Source organism: Trachypithecus francoisi, unplaced genomic scaffold (assembly GCF_009764315.1).
Source record: "Trachypithecus francoisi isolate TF-2019V2 unplaced genomic scaffold, Tfra_2.0 Lachesis_group16, whole genome shotgun sequence".
In the NCBI taxonomy this organism is placed as follows: Eukaryota; Metazoa; Chordata; class Mammalia; order Primates; family Cercopithecidae; genus Trachypithecus; species Trachypithecus francoisi.
In genome coordinates this window covers 8,237,981-8,255,352 of record NW_022681461.1, presented here as the reverse complement: position 1 = coordinate 8,255,352, position 17,372 = coordinate 8,237,981, and the positions used below count along the sequence as shown (strand labels likewise).

Genomic DNA, 17,372 nt, shown 5'->3' with positions numbered 1-17,372 from the left:
AGACTGAGGTGTGAGAGGGGGGTTGTATGCCAGGCACGCTGGCGGGGGAGAAAGGTGCCTCCCCTCAGGATGCACTTTCCACTCCCCATGCCACGCTGCACTCAGGCCTCAGGCGGGCTCCCTGCTCACACTACATCCAGCTCAGAGGACTCGAAGTCTCAGCTGGGCGTGCCCCTGTGGGATAGGTGCTGCCCCCAAAGACTGCAGAGATAAGAGGAGACCCTCAATTCCCCAGAAGCCTTCCCTTCCGAGCCCTGCCATGTGTCCTATCCTTGCGGATCTGTCCATCTCACCTCCCAGGCCCAGACCATCTCTCCCACCGCAGCCGACAGCCAGTCCAAATCCCGACCCGCTCTCGCACGCTGCCTATCTGTCCTTCCAATCTCAACAGAGGCCCCCGAAGGCTGGTCTCTCCTTGTGATCCTTGCAGGCCAGCAGGCAGCAGGAGCAGGTTCAGACACGTCCCTACCTGACAGCGAAGGAGCGAGGGCATTCTGAGGGGGCCTGCCCTGGGAGAGCTCCATGCCCCAGCTCCAGTCAGGACTAACCCCTGGGCTAGTCCTCAGATGTCTCCTCAACTCCAGGCTTAGGTACCCCACAGCCTCCTCCCCACTAATAAGCACCTCAAGCTTCCTGTGTCTCCAAACCATGCTCCTCACCTCCCTAAAGCTGAGACGTCTCTGAGAGAGCCCAGGCGGAAGCCCACGTGGAGCCTCCATCTTTCCTACGGCTCAGGCCAAAACCCAGGGCATTCTGTGCCCCCCGACCCACACCATGACCCACCCCAGATCCAAGCTGGCAGCAAGTCCTCCTAGTGCACCTCCAAATAAGCACCAAAGGGAGCCACTCCTCATCGGCACTGCCGCACCATGCCCGCACCAGCACCGCTCTCCCAGACCACCTCACAGCCTCCTAACTGGGTGCCCGGCACCCCCACCATGGCCCATTTTCCTCAGAAGCCGGGGGTCTTCCCCAAACACTTCAACCTCCCCAACCCACCACCTCCTCTCCGCCCGTCCTTCCTGATTCTGCCTTGGCCCACTGCCCTCCCCACCCCCACTTCAGTGCTCCCCATGCATACAGTGCTCCTCCCCAGGCACAGGCATGGCACCAGCCTTGGCTCCATCAATCAGCCCAACTCCCCTTATAGAGCCTATCTCATCTCTTTCTCTGTTTTATGTATTTATTTATTTGTATTTTATTTGGATGTATTTATTTGCATAGGGTCTTGCTCTGTCACCCAGGCTGGCATGCAGTGGTGTGATCATAGCTCACTGCAGCCTCGAATTCCTGGGCTTAAGTCATGCTCCCACCTCAGCCTCCTGAGTAGCTGGGACTACAGGTGCATTTCACCATGCCTGGCTAATTTTCTATATTTTTATAGAGATGGGGGTCTCACTATGTTGCCCAGGCTGGTCTCAAACTCCTGGCCTCAAGTGATCCTCCCGTCTCGGCCTATCAAAGTGCTGGGATGACAAGAGTAAGCCATTGCCCCTGGCATCTTTTTCTGCTTTATTTTTCCCCTTGTGACTGCAATCATACCTGACCCACTGATCTCCTTTGGGGTCTGTCTGCCCCCACAGTAGACTACTATTTCCTCTGCTGACGCCCCACTGCCCAGGCATATGGGACCCAGGGCAGGAGCTCAGTGAACTGCGGCATGGCAGGCCATGGAGGACCCACCCTCCTCTGGGCGATGTGGGATAGAGACAGGGAGGCAAGGTATGCCTATCCAGACCAGCCAGGCCCCCAGCACCAGGAACAGGCTGCTATGGGGGCCACAGCCCGCCTGCACTCTGAGGAACAGTGATCCACACAATGGCAGCAGACAAGGCGTAAAACCGCGAGGCCTCTGCACATGGATGAGAACATGTCAGACGCACCCAGAAAGCTATTCAATGAAAGGGCTTGTTTCACAGGCTCCACTGGTGGGCATGACAGCATTGCCCACATGTTCACTCTCTGCAAAGAAAAATGGGCCCTTTTGAGGGATATAAATAGCCTGGCCAGATGTGGGAGTGCCTGAGGGGCTTTTCCCAGGACTCTAGCGTGTGTCCTGCAGCTGCATAAAGAGCAGCCCCTCAGTGGGACCCCAGGGGCTGCCAAAGCAAGTGCAGGTCAGGACATGAAAGGGTTACGTGGGGACCCTCCTCCCATGGGAAGGCAGGATGGGGCTCATCACAAACCATCACTGACCTGCAGGCTGAGCATGCCCGTTGACGCATTCAGGGTACAGCTGGGACACGGAAAATCAGCGGCAAATCCACCGTGTAAGTCTTACCCACAGAAAACAAGGGAGACAGAAGGCCGGATAGCGCAGGGCCTGTTGGGGATGGATGTGCTCACTGAAAGCACAGGCCAGGGAGCCCTGCAGACGTACAATCTCAGTGGTGAAACCAGGCTATTTGGTAAGGCCCAGCAGGCTATTTTGTAATTGTCTGCATACATGCAAAGTAATAGCACTTAAAGCTGGCTAAAAACACTCTCAAAGCCTGATATGGTTGTTACAAGTCACTAGCTCCCAACTACAGGGGCGGGGCCTGGACAGGAGAGGAAGTCAAATCCAAGGGCACCAAAGAACAGTTTAGATCCTACACCCACCAGGCAAGCCACAGGTATAATTTCAGATGTTCCCAGAAGTCACGCTAAAACACTAAGTTTGTGGCTTTTGCTCGCCCTCTCCGGATCGAGGGAGCTCTAACCACAGCCTACGACTGGGAAGGGAGGCAGAGCAGCAGCTCAGGGGAAATGAGGCTGCAGTGGTGGTGGTAGGAAGATGTCAGGCGAGGATGAGCAGCAGGAGCAAACTATCACCAAGGACCTGGTCATGACCAGGTAGAAGATGGGGGGCGACATCACCAACAGGGTACTTCGGTCCTTGGTGGAAGCATCTAGTTCAGGTGTGTCAGTACTGAGCCTCAGTGAGAAAGGTGATGCCATCATTATGCAAGAAACAGGGAAAATCTTCAAGAAAGAAAAGGATATGAAGAACCGGGTACAGTGGCTCACGCCTGTAATCCCAGCACTTTGGGAGGCCGAGATGGGTGGATCACAAGGTCAGGAGATCGAGACCATCCTGGCTAACATGGTGAAACCTCATCTCTACTAAAAATACAAAAAAATTAGCCGAGCATGGTGGCGGACATCTGTAGTCCCAGCTACTCGGGAGGCTGAGGCAGGAGAATGGCATGAACCCTGGAGGCGGAGCTTGCAGTGAGCCGAGACGGTGCAGCTGCACTCCAGACTGGGAAAGAGAGACTCCGTCTCAAACAAAAAAAAAAAAAAAAAGGGGGGCCGGGCGCGGTGGCTCAAGCCTGTAATCTCAGCACTTTGGGAGGCCGAGACGGGCGGATCACGAGGTCAGGAGATCGAGACCATCCTGGCTAACACGGTGAAACCCCATCTCTACTAAAAATACAAAAAAAAACTAGCCGGGCGAGGTGGCGGGCGCCTGTAGTCCCAGCTACTCGGGAGGCTGAGGCAGGAGAATGGCGTAAACCTGGGAGGCGGAGCTTGCAGTGAGCTGAGATCCGGCCACTGCACTCTAGCCTGGGCGACAGAGTGAGACTCCATCTCAACAAAAAAAAAAAAAAAAAAAGGAAAAGGAAGAAAGGTATTGCTTTTCCCACCAGCATTTCGGTATATAACTGTGTATGTCACTTCTCCCCTTTGAAGAGCGGCCAGGATTATATTCTCAAGGAAGGTGACTTGGTAAAAATTGACCTTGGGGTCCATGTGGACGGCTTCACCGCTAATGTAGCTCATACTTTTGTGGTTGACGTAGCTCAGGGGACCCAAATAACAGGAAGGAAAGCAGATGTTATTAAGGCAGCTCACCATTGTGCTGAAGCTGCCCTATGCCTGGTCAAACCTGGAAATCAGAACACACAAGTGACAGAAGCCGGGAACAAAGTTGCCCACTCATTTAACTGCACGCCAACAGAAGGTATGCCTGTCACACCAGTTCAGGCAGCACGTCATCGATGGAGAAAAATCCATTACCCAGAATCCCACAGAGCAGCAGCAGAAGGACCGTGAAAAAGCTGAATTTGAGGTACATGAAGCATATGCTGTGGATGTTCTCCTCAGCTCAGGAGAGGGAAGGCCAAGGATGCAGGACAGAGAACCACTATTTACAAACAAGACCCCTCCAGACAGTATGGACTGAAAATGAAAACCTGACGTGCCTTCTTCAGTGAGGTGGAAAGGCATTTTGATGCTACGCCGTTTACTTTCCGAGCATTTGAAGATGAGAAGAAGGCTCGGATGGGTGTGGTGGAGTGCCCCAAGCGTGGACTGCTGCAACCATTTAATGTTCTCTATGAGAAGGAGGGGGCATTTGCTGCCCAGTTTAAATTTACAGTTCTACTCGTGCCCAATGGCCCCATGCTCATAACCAGTGGTCCCTTCCAGCCTGACCTCCATAAGTCTGAGATGGAGGTCCAGGATGCAGAGCTAAAGACCCTCCTCCAGAGTTCTGCAAGTCGAAAAACCCAGAAAAAGAAAAAAAAAGAAGGCCTCCAAGACTGCAGAGAATGCCACCACTGGGGAAACATTAGAAGAAATTGAAGCTGGAGACTGAGGTGGGTCCCATCTCCCCAGCTTGCTGCTCCTGCCTCATCCCCTTCCCACCACACCCCAGACTTTGTGAAGTGCAGTTCTTCTCCACCTAGGACCACCAGCAGAGCGGGGGTCTCCCTGCCCCCACCCCAGTTCCCCAACCCACCCCCTTCCAACAACAACCAGCTCCATCTGACTCCGGTCTTGGGAGGCGAGGCTTCCCAACCACAGAAGACTACTTTAAATGAGAAAAAGAAATGAAATAATAAAATCAGGAGTCAAAATTCATCGTCTTCAAGCCCCTCTTTCTAGCCTTTTCTACTACTCTCTGCTTGGTCAAAGTTTGTGACCCTACAATAGAACAGGGCTAAATTAGCCACCACCACCGAAAACTCGGTTAAATTTTTTTACACTACTCTGATGTCAGCATTTTCCCATCTGTTTGGGGCTTTTTCCTTTCTTTTCCATTCTCCCCAAGTATTTTATCTGGCTTCAAAATTAGGAGGATTATTTTTCAAATTGTTTTTATTCAGTGTGGCCAACTCCTCATCTGATTCAGGCTGTCCAGTTAGGCCCCTCCCATTTTAGGAGCTGGAGTCTTCATTTATGAAGCGATTCTCATCTATGAAATGGATCCTCATTTGTCCATCTTTTTTCTTCCATTTTCACAAAGCTGTAAAGGAATAATCCATCTCCACCTTACCCTTTTCTCTGGAGTGGGTCTTCCCTCGCTCCATCTTACACAAACCTGAGCTGGAAGCTCAACTGGTTTTGTTCCCTGTTTGAAACATTGTGATCTCCCTCCCTTGAAAGAAAAACCGAGAACCAGAGGGTAGACTGACTGAAGATATGACTCCTGGCTTTCTGAAGCTTCGGACTTGGATTGGATTGCTGGGGGTTTGTAGAGAAAGGTGACAAATTTCAGTACCTCTGGCATGCTGTCCCACGAAACTAGGGCTCCCACTAACTTATGAGGTTTTTAAACACATTGACAATGACATGACATTAAAATAAATTTGGATTTGCTCATTTAAAAAAAGACTAAGTTTGGTTTAGTAATATATTTTATCTAACCCAATACACATCCAAAATACAATCCTTCTACATGTCATGCACGCAGGTCATGAACAAGGTAGTGCATCTTGCCTCCTGTGTGCAAACTCTCTGTAACTGCTCGAGGCATCTCGGCTCTGATCAGCCGCACTTCTGGTGCTCCGTGTCAGGTGTGGCGTCCAGCTAGGACACCGAACAGGGACCCTATGAGGCATAGGGAGGCAGTACCACCCACACAGCCACTGGTAGGAGGAGGTGCTATGGATCTGAGTGTGTTGAGGGTGTGGAAGCTTCTGGTTACTATAAATGAACCCTTGGCCGCTGGCCCCTCCTGTGTGCAAGAGGCAGCTGGATGGTGCCCTACATGTCCTGACCTGTTTTTTTGTTTTGTTTTGTTTTTTGTTTTTTGAGACGGAGTCTTACTGTCGCCCACGCTGGAGTGCGGTGGCAGGATCTCGGCACTACAAGCTCTGCCTCCCGGGTTTCCGCCATTCTCCTGCCTTAGCCTCCTGAGTAGCTGAGACTACAGGTGCCTGCTACCAGGCCTGGCTAATTTTTTGTATTTTCAGTAGAGATGAGGTTTCACCATGTTAGCCATGATGGTCTCGATCTCCTGACCTTGTGATCCGCCAGCCTCGGCCTCCCAAAGTGCTGGAATTACAGGCGTGAGCCACTGTGCCCAGCCTTTTCACTCTGTCGCCCAGGCTGGAGTGCAATGGCGTAATCTCAGCTCACTACAACCTCCACCTGCTGGTTTCAAGCGATTCTCCTGCCTTAGCCTCCCAAGTGGCTGAGATTACAGACATGAGCCATCATGCCCGGCTAGTAGAGACAGGGGTTTCGCCATGTTGGCCAGATTGGTCTCGAACTCTGGACCTCAGATGATCCAACCGCCTCAGCCTCCCAAAGTGCTGGGATTACAGGCATGAGCCACCACATCTTGTGTCCTGTCCCGTTAAAGCAGCTTTGGGATACAGAGCTTGACCATGCTTCCTCTGCAGTGACCTGCTGCACTGTCTCTAGACTGCATGGCTTATCTCCAAAGCCAGGCTTCAGAGAAGAAAGCTCACATCGTTCATCATTAGTCAGAGCAATGCCCAGGACCCTGAGTGTCCACCAGGGATGGGGTCCTGGGCGTTTTCCAGGTAACAGCCTCACAGGACTGCAGCAGAGGACCTGGGACACCCTCCTGGGCCTCCTGAAACATGCAGAAGTAATTACCTCCCCTTTCAGTGTCATTTAATTAAATCTACAGTCTTTCTGCTCTCAGCTCTGTGAGACGTGGAACTGTACCTGCTAAAAATAAAGCCCAGCTCCTATGAACAGGGCTCCATCCCAGTGCAGGTGAAGCAGCCCTGCCTCCAAGCCGTGGGGCACACTCAGACCCTAGGGAGGCTGGGCAGCACCCACACAGTGCACTTTATGAAGACTACAGGGTTGTCTGAAATTAAGAAGGAAGAGCTTAAATGCAGGTGGTATCAAAACGACAACCAAACTCAAAGGAATTCACTTTCTGCACTCAACTCCCCTTAAGCACATGCAAGTGTTAAGAGTTTGGGTCTAAGAAATCACAAGCAGGACACAGCATTGTATCCTGTGGCTCTCTGGCTCCCCTGCACAGATGTCCAAGCCAACCTGTGCTTCCTCCTCTGAGGACGCAGAGCCCTTTGCTGCCTGTTATACCCACGCTTCTGGGGGAAGCTGCTGGAAGGCGATGGCCCCCAGGCTGTGTTCCCAGTCATGTCCAACAGGCCTGCAGTAAAGACCCCAGCGCCCCAGACCAATCTAAGCCAGGCTTCCCGGAACCATCTGGTCCCAGCCCTCACTGGGTGGACACACAGCCCTGACGGTCAGGTTCCTGTGGAGACTGTCCTCTCTCCAGGACCCAGCATCAGAGGGCCTGGCTCACAGTGACACTGGGAACCACACTGCCTGCTTTGTCCCCACCCAAAGGCCAGCAAAGCTGCTTATATGAGCCACTTCACGCTGGGAAAAGTCCCTTACAAGTGATTTTTGCTTCCACTTCAACCCAAGTTCAGGAATATATGTCTTTTTTTTGAGACGGAGTCTCGCTCTGTCGCCCAGGCTGGAGTGCAGTGGCGCGATCTCGGCTCACTGCAAGCTCCACCTCCCGGGTTCACGCCATTCTCCTGCCTCAGCCTCCCGAGTAGCTGGGACTACAGGTGCCTGTCACCACGCCCGGCTAATTTTTTATATTTGTAGTAGAGACGGGGTTTCACCATGTTAGCCAGGATGGTCTCGATAGGATATATGTCTTAATCTTCAGCATGTCCTTTGCAAATGGTCTTGTGTATGTAGACTATCTATGATGTGAAAGCTGCAGCCAGGAAAATCCCAGCCTGGGCAAGACCAGGAGGGCCGAGGCACCCCGAGGCAGTAGGAGTCACAACCTGGCTTTCTAAAGGGGATACAAGGACTTACATATCCTGTTTCTTACAGCTAAAGTCACATCTGGAAACACCTTCTAACACAGACACACCTGCATCAACCTTTAATCCACATCTCCAGGAGTGGCCACAGAAGTTGGTGTAGAAGTAGCTGAGGCTCCCCCAGCTTGGTATGACTGACGGGATCAGCCCCCCAAGATTTTCACTTCCTACCCTATTTCCACACCAGATCTAGCAGGAGTGGGCCTTGGGGGCCCTGGACAGGTGGGCCCTCCACCAAATCAAACAGCAGCTTCTTCTGATGATCTCTTCTCTTCTGGTTCCACCTGAGCACGTAAACAAGCTGGAAACGAGAGACCTGTACAGGTGGGTGCTGAGCCAAAGACGGTCCCTCCCAGGGCTACCGAGGGCACCTCCCATGCCCAGTGAGAGTGTCAAACTGAAGTCGGTGCCCCATGGTGACAGCAGGGTACGAGGCTGAGGGCGGCATTCTGCACAGGGTGAGTCCCCTGGAGCCTACAATCCTGCACAGCACAAGGACATGTCCTGTGCCAGCCCAGGCCACCTTCGGGGTGGCAGAAAGGCACAGCCATGCCACAGCACCCCCAGCCCTGAGCTGACCCAGTGGGGCCCTGGCACAGGACTCCACCCAGGCGTGTGCCCAGCACAGGTGAGGAAGCCCCACCCCTCAAGGAAGCTGCCAGGGTGGCTGTGCCTCTTCACATTTACAGAGAAGGAAACTGAACCCATGAAGTGGCGGGCCAGCCTGTGGCCCAGCAGCCCTGCAGGGCGGGCGGCCCCATCCCAACAGTTGGGAGGGGACAGGGCCAGAGAAAATGGGTGGCCTGGGTCATAGCCTACAACCACATCAGTTCATCACGCTGTGCCTCCATGGCCTCATCCACGACAGGGAGGGCCCCAGTGCCCTCTAGGGTTGCCATGACAGGCGGACTCGCACCCACATGCTGCCTGTGGCAAGGCCCGTGTGGCCTGGTGCTCTGGAATCTCAGACAACAAGGAGACCCTTCTTCCACTCTGAACATTTGAAGGGCAGGGGTGGGAGCAAGGGTGCAGCAGCCCGGGGAGCTGTCCCTGTCCACCTCACCCCAGCCCAAGCCACTGTCTTCCCCAGACCTCCCTGAACATGGGGCATGGGGGTGTGAGTTAGTGGACAGAAGAGAAGCAACTGCCCACCGGCTCCCGAAGACCCCTAGGGTCAGGTGAAAGCCCACCTTCAACAACCCAATATGAACTCCTCGGCGTACCAGTCTTCACGGGACAGTCCAGGCAGGGGCACCTCCTCAACCGGGGCCCTTCCCTTCCTGCCAGGGAAGCCGGTGCTGAGGCTGGGCACTGGGCTCACCACCCAACAAGCCACACCCAGCATTGCCTTGCTGATTGCCTCCCCTGCCCCCACCCACTCTGACTTCCTCTACAGCCGCATCCCCTAAACAGACCCTGACCACTCCAGGCAGAATCACCTGAGCTTTCGGAGACAGGCCTTCCTCCCTCACTCTCCAGACACCTGCCTGGCAGGTCACACAGTGAACAGGCATCGCTGCTGACTGAGGGATGGAACACCAGGACAAGACCTTCTGAAGAGCCAATTCCAAAAGGAACCATGGCTCTCAGGCAGACGCCATCACTTACCAAACCATCAGTGTCGTCAAACGTTTCAGCACACACTTTCTTTCTACTATCTGGTGTTAGCAGAGTCTGAAACAGAGTTAGAAAAGGGTGCATTTTAGCAGAATAAACTACCAGATTCCCTTACAATATACATACACACAATTCCATACCCCAACACTGTGCCAAAAATGTCCCCCAAGGACTGCAAGAGCATCGTCCTAGAGAACCGTCAGTCACAGGGTACAGCTCACCTGGCCAGGTGAGACCAGAGGAGGCATCACAGCTAACGGACAAGGATTAGCAAGAACTGGGAGGGAGGCATCATCTGTACCTTCCTTCACCCTGCCCATCTCTCTCCTCCCCTCTGCTCCTGGCCAGGCACCAACTCAGCAGACAGCCTCTCCTTGGCACAGCACACATTGGTGAGCATGAGCTCTAGTGCAGGAGGCAGCCAGGGTGGGCCAAGGCCTTACCCAGAAACCCTGTGACCCCCAGTGAAGGCGTAGTCAAGAAGGACACGGTAGCACAAGCTCCAAATCAGTCCCTAATTTAAAATCACATATGAAGGCAATGTCAGTGTTAGTACTCAATATTCTAACACTTTTCAAGTTTTAAAATTAATTACATACTTAAAAACCAAAATCAGGAGAAGAAGAAGGGGAGGAGAAGGGGGGCAAGGAAGAGAGAGAGAAGAAAACAAGAATCCAAACAGGAACCAGAATTTGGGAGGGTTTTTCTTTTTGAGACAGTCTTGCTCTGTCTCCAGGCTGGAGTGCAGTGGCGCAATCTCAACTCACTGCAACCTCCGCCTCCCGGGTTCAGCGATTCTCCTGCCTTAGCCTCCTGAGTAGCTGAGCTTACAGGCGCATGCCACCACACCCGGTTGATTTTTGTATTTTTTTTTAGTAGAGATGGGGTTTCACCATGTTAGCCAGGCTTGAACCCCTGACCTAAAGTGATCGGCCCACCTCGGCCCAAAGTGCTGGGATGACAGGCGTGAGCTACCACGTCCAGCTGGGAGGGTTTTTTTTTTTTTTTAAACAATCTTAAAAGTAGGGGAAGGCTTACTAATGCCCCCGCATAAAGGAGAAACATGAATCAACATGCTGAGAAAACGTAAAGGGCTCCTTCCTTCGTCACAGGCCTCCTGAAGCAGGGAGTGAGCATCGCAAAGTCCCCACCCACAGGGCACAGAGCCGCAAATGGCAAGTGAAGGGACAAGCTGTTCAATGTCATTAACGATGAAAGAAACCAACTGAAGCAGGACGGTCGTTTTCATCTTTCTGATGAGCAGCAACCTACAGAGCTGAGCAACCAGAGCCAGTGATGAGGCGGGGAAACGGGCGCCCGACAGTAGGGGAGCAGACCCAGTAAGACCTGACTGTGACACTCGGGATGCTCCTGAATCACATTCCACTCGGACACAAAGCTACACCACAAGGGTGCTTCCCGCATCACAGCAAAGCCATGGAACCCTTCAAAGTCCATCGGTAGCCGACCGGAATCAAATAAATGGTCTATCCAAACGCTGAAGTCTATGCACCCATCACAAAGAACAAGGAGGTCAGCTGGGCACAGTGGCTCACGCCTGTAATTCCAGCACTTCGGGAGGCCAACATGGGAGGATCGCCTGTGCCCAGAAGTTCAAGACCAGCCTGGACAACACAGTGAGAGCCCATCTCTACAAAACATTAAGTTAGCCAGGCATGGTGACATATGCCTGTAGTCCCAGCTATGAGGCTGAGGTGGGAGGATGGCTCGAGCCCAGATGTCAAGCTGCAGTGAGCTTTGACTGTGCCACTGTACTCCAGCCTGTGCAACAGAGTGAGGCCCTGTCTCAAAAAAACCAAATAAAAAAACAGGCCGGGTGCAGTGGCTCATGCCTGTAATCCCAGCCCTTTGGGAGGCCGAGGTGGGCGGATCACGAGGTCAGGAGATCGAGACCATCCTGGCTAACACGGTGAAACCCCGTCTCTACTAAAAATACAAAACATTAACTGGGCATGGTGGTGCACGCCTGCAGTCTCAGCTACTTGGGAGGCTGAGGCAGGAGAATCGCTAGAACCCAGGAGCCGGAGGCTACAGTGAGCTGAGATCCTGCCACTGCACTCCAGCCTGGTCGACAGAGCGAGACTGGGTGTCAAACAAACAAACAAACAAACAAGAAAAAACAAAAAAGAAACCCTGAGGAGGTTACCTTGTGTGGAAAGGGAACTGCCCAAGACAGAATAAAAAGGCAGGCTGTGGAGGGGCGGCCAGGGCAAGCCCACCACTCCACTGTGGCCTTACGTATGCATGTGCGTGGCTGCACAGGAAACACGGGCTTTTGGGAGGACAGTCCAGAGAGCAGTAACAGGTTTTTCATGCTGTGCAGTGGCCTAGGGATCCGAAGGCAACTTGGTCCCTACATTTCTGAGTTTCCGTATTACTGCCATTTGTACCCTGCACACTGCAACAGATACGTACCACAGTCACCCACATAGCACCACCCCTTTTCTTTAGTGGAATCTACAAATTCCACATGGTGCATACACCCTAAGGAAGGCCAACTCATGGCTGGTCACACAGTTCCCTTCCTGGGCCCACCTAAAAGACTGCCTGCCACACACACGCCACACACATGCCACAAATATGCATCACATGCATGCATACAGGCACATAGACACCCATCCATGCAGACACACACCTACCCACACTTACATGCATACACGTATACACCCATCCACACAGGTACACCAAACACCCACCCATGTAAGCACACATGTGTATTCACATACAAAATCACACACAAACCTACAGAGACACACATATGTACACATGCACATATATACATCCAAACATGCACATCCATACACACTCAGGCACACACACGGATATAGCTATATGCACACACAAACATATATGCACACCTATACATCTAAACACACACTCATATACACACATGGATACACATGCCCACATGGATACACATATACACACATGCACAAACATATGTACCTACGTGCACACTCATATAAAGACATACTACACACACCCACATGTACTCATATACACACCTACCTACTACACACATGTGCCTGCCCATACATGCACACTCAAACACACACTGTGCACGGTTCTTATTCTCTTCCCAAGGGAGCAGCAGCCCAGCATCCCCACCCACTCACACGCTGGGGAAAGCATCACCTCCTTCCTCCTCAGCAGCTCAGAGGCAGGTTCTCAGCTATCACAGCCTCCTGGAGACCCCATGTGCCTCTGGTCAGTGGTTTTCATACCACAGCCTGGAACAGAGCCCCAGGCAAGGATCTGCATGCCAGACCTCTGGGCCCCAGTTGGAGCCCAAGCCTGGTAGTGCTCTGGGGGGGCCAAGAACATGCATTTCTAACGGGCCCTCAGGTGACGCTGCTGCAGTGCCAGTGAACAGCGTCTGGTCCCTGGGGCATCTTAAGGGAGTCAGGGTTTGGATGTGGCTCATTCATTCTGTCGGTGAATGCTTTTTGCTCCTTTTGTGTGCCAAGCTGCATCAAAAGTCCCTGGCCCTCCTGAGGATGCAAAGAAACAACTGGAGAGGCATTTCAGGGAGTGAGATGCTGATAAGGCAGGAGCACATCAAGGTGAGGAAGAGCCGGCAAGGGTGTTGCGGGGGAGTCTTATTAACACTCCTGAGGGTCTTATCCTCCTGGAGGGATGAGAAGCCCCCTGCAGACCCAGAGCCTCTTCCCTGCAGCTGTCCCTGCTCAGCCCTGGGTCCCAAAGGGGGCTGACCCTCGTCCTCCCTGCAAGCCTTGGGGGCTGCCTTGTGTGGCAGGCACCTTCCTTCCTGTCTCCACCTGGCTCAAATGCCCTACCTAGAAGCAGGGACCAAGGTCCTCAGCTGGTCAGAAAGGCCCACACGCCACAAGACCTAGGCTGAGATTTGAGGGCCCATGTGGCTAACACGAGGGAGCCCAGGCCAGCATCCAGTTACCAAATAACACACTCTATTCTGTGTAAAACTCTGGGTGACAACTGCAACAATGCCACGCGCTCCTAGAAAACAGCAGGGGGTAAGAAATCCCCTGCCCACTGTGCTCCAGAAACAACCACTACAAAAAAAAGCCCTTCCCCACAGGACTGAGCCAAGGCTTACGACACCCCCATCCACCCAGGATAAGGCCAGACACAGAAACCCGCCAATGCCTGCTCTGCATCTCTCCATGACCAGTGGCACCGTGCGTCCCCCGCCCACTCCCGATCACTCGCAACAAAATGCTCATAACCAAACCTTGCTTCACTCTGTCCTTCTCCAGGTCCCTTGGGCCCCACGGAGCCAGCACAGCCCTTCCTGAGAAACAGCTGGCCTGAGAAACAGTAACGCATCCTCTGACCCTGCCACCCTCATCCCATATCCCACCTCTGGTTCTTCTAAGCCTCATCTACACCACCCTGCGCTTTGGCCTAACCTTTGAGACACGCGTGATCCCACGGTCAGTGTGTGGCCAGGCCCCGGCCCCTACTGTGATAGTCCATTCCCTCCTTTGCATACTCCTAAGAAAGCCTTTTCTTACTAAGTCTGGATTTTTTATTTGACAACTGCTTACTGATTACAAACAACATGAAACTCCCAAACGTGTCACACACCCGTGCAGTGGAGGCCCAGGTGAGAGCTCTGATTCTGCCTCCTGTGAGACCAGTACTCACAGGTTTAACTGAGGTTCCGCCGGTTCAGACCAACAGCTCATGAGATGGCTCAGGAATATATCAGAGATACCCCAGCCTCACACGCACAGCTGGTCCTGGAGGCCGCAGAGCAAGGAAAAAGGGGAGAAGCAACACTGAAGGCGAACCACACCCCTCACAAACATGGGCATCCTACATGCCCAGGAGAACCCATACCCTCCAGCGTGGAACTCAGCACACTGGGCATTTTGTGTAAGCCGCCCTCCTCCTGCAGACAGGCAGGGCTTGGCAGGACCAGCTGAAAATGACACCCAGCCTCATATGTGGCCACCATGCACACCAAGGTGGAGGACGGAGCAAGTGACCTGCTGTCCCATATACCCTGCAGGAGAGAGAGGGCTCCCAGGGCAGACAACCCCACCACCTAATCCTACAGTCACGCTCGGGGACTCTGCTGGGCCCCTCAGCACACTTACGAAGCCCCAAAGTCTCTCTTCTAAGATTACTGCAAACTGCAACTGAACGCAGGAAAGAAAATGTGTATCTCACTGAAGGTCAGAAAAATGCAGATTAAAGCAAGAAGCCACTCTCCTCCCATCAAATGACCAGAGAAAATAATCACAAGGCTTGAGGTGGTGTGCGAGTGTGAGCCCTTCCTGCTGTCGATGACTTTTCCAGCAAGCAGCATGCCAGGGATATCAGGAACCTTACAAGGGCACCTCTTAGCTATGGGCAACGAGCAGAAATTGGGACCAGTAATGCCAACAAAACGTTTCACCCCATATACGCTTGACTCTGTGAAACTGAAAAGTCTCCCACAGAGAGGAGCACGTCAATAGGTAAAGCAGCAGTCTGGCTCCAAATTGTATGTGTGCGTCTTTCACATGGATGGCTGCGAGCGAATGGCTGCAGTTCTGAGTCCTGACCACTGAGGAGGCAATGGTGACTCATCGCCCTCCCAGGACAGGTGTGGGCACCACAGGAAGGCTGCCAGAATAAACCTCCAAACACTTTTCTTCTATGCTAGGAGAGTAGCATATGGATAGAAATCATGGTGTCCTGGACATCCTGAACCCCCAGAGTCCTGGGAAGCCTGAATCCTAGGGCCAATGTGTATTTCTTTCTTTTTTTTTTTGAGACGGAGTCTCGCTCTGCCTCCAAGGCTGGAGTGTAGTGATACGATCTCAGCTCACTGCAACCTCCACCTTCCGGGTTCAAGCAATTCTCCTGCCTCAGCTGGGGTTACAGGCACGCGCCACCACGCCCGGCTAATTTTTGTATTTTTAGTAGAGACGGGGTTTCACCATGTTGGCCAGGCTGGTCTCAAACTACTGACCTCATGATCCGCCTGCCTCAGCCTCCCAAAGTGCTGGGATTACAGGTGTGAGCCACCGTGCCTGGCCTGATGTGTATTTCTGGAACAACAAATGGATAATTTTAAGAAGGCTAGGATGGGCCGGGCGCGGTGGCTCAAGCCTGTAATCCCAGCACTTTGGGAGGCCGAGACGGGCGGATCACGAGGTCAGGAGATGGAGACCATCCTGGCTAACACCGTGAAACCCCGTCTCTACTAAAAAATACAAAAAAAAAACTAGCCGGGCGACGTGGCGGGCGCCTGTAGTCCCAGCTACTCGGGAGGCTGAGGCAGGAGAATGGCCTAAACCCAGGAGGCGGAGCTTGCAGTGAGCTGAGATCCGGCCACTGCACTCGGCAGAGCGAGACTCCGTCTCAAAAAAAAAAAAAAAAAAAAAAAAAAAAAAAAAAAAAAAAGAAGGCTAGGATGAGTTTTACCAACCTGCTTTTCCTAGTGATTCATTAAACATGATTGGGTTAAGAAGGGAAATTCTCAGACTTTGCTGAAGTGGGGCTAAAGTCACTCCCTCTCTGCCCGGAGTGGTCTGCACACCCAGAAAGAAATGCCAGCAATCACTTGGCGTGGGTGCATTGCAAATTCTTGAAACTTGATTTCTCACAGGTATAGATCGTCTGGCTAACTCGGTCCAAAATTTAAATATGGTGCTATTATAATTCACAGTAACTAAGACTATCATCTATACATTAATGTACGGCACAAAAGCCCACAAGGCCAGCTTCCACAGAGAAGCAGGCTCCAAGGGAAGTGGCCACCAGCACTCTCTCTTTATCACACTGATGTGAGCAGCAGCAGGCAACCGGCTGATAAAATGTGGAAATGTTTTTTCCCTGTGGCATACCCACATAACAAGAGTCATGTTTTCTTTACAAAATAGGTGGGGTTGTTTTTGGCAAAATGATGGAATGTTTTCAATTGGAAGCAGTAAAAATTCTCCAATACCAGTCTACAGCAAACAACTCAAAACAACAACAAGCGAACACCACCTCCTATTTAGAGCTGTTCTAGCCAGAGGCAGTGGCTCATGCCTGTAATCCCAGTACTTTAGGAGGCCAAGGCGGGAGGATCACTTGAAGCCAGGAGTTCAAGACCAGCCAAGGCATCAAAGCGAGCGCCTATCTCTACAAATTAAAAAAAATTAGCTGGGTGTGGTGGCATGCACCTGTAGTCCCAGCTACTTGGGAGGGTGAGGCAGGTGGATCACATGAGCCTGGGAGTTTGAGGCTGCAGAGAGCTGTGATCATGTCACTGCACTCCAGCTGGGAAAAAGATCAAGACTGCTGGAAAGAAAGGAGGGGAGGAGAGAGGAGGGCAGGAGGGGAGGGGAGGGGAGAAGAAAGCGAGAGAAAGGGAGAGAGGTAGGGAGGGAGGGATGGATGGAAGGAAGGAAGGAAGGAAAGAAGGAAGGAAGAAAGGAAGGAGAGAGAGAGAGAAAGAAGGCTTCTAGCACTCTCTTCTCTGCATCCCCGTATCCACTTCCAGGTTTCCAACGTCTTGAGTTCAAACTGGGGAATACCAGATGGGGAAAAATGGCAGACTCATGCTCAATAGAGGAACACGTGCAATTTTAATCTCCCTCCCCAAACCACCTTCTGCTATATTCTTTTCAGAATCTTTGAATAGCTGCTGCCTGCATTTGCAGTGGGAAAGCCACAGTGGAACAGGCTTAACCCATCTTACCAACCAAGCCC

At 52.5% G+C, this 17,372-nt stretch overlaps 1 protein-coding gene and 1 pseudogene across 8 annotated transcripts in view; one reads left to right on the top strand and one right to left on the bottom strand.

Moving 5' to 3' along the window:
- The window catches only part of SEMA4D (semaphorin 4D), a 138,948-nt gene that overhangs the window by 87,413 nt on the left and 34,163 nt on the right, over nucleotides 1-17,372 (bottom strand). For all 7 annotated transcript variants that reach the window (XM_033236861.1, XM_033236862.1, XM_033236863.1 and 4 more), the window contains one exon: nucleotides 9,672-9,737. The gene's annotated coding sequence lies outside the window, so the exon portion shown is untranslated. The remainder of the gene's footprint in view (nucleotides 1-9,671; nucleotides 9,738-17,372) is intronic.
- LOC117098369 lies at nucleotides 2,777-4,667 on the top strand (annotated as a pseudogene). Its single transcript, XR_004443386.1, has 2 exons — nucleotides 2,777-2,995; nucleotides 3,610-4,667. The product of XR_004443386.1 is annotated as a proliferation-associated protein 2G4-like (transcript).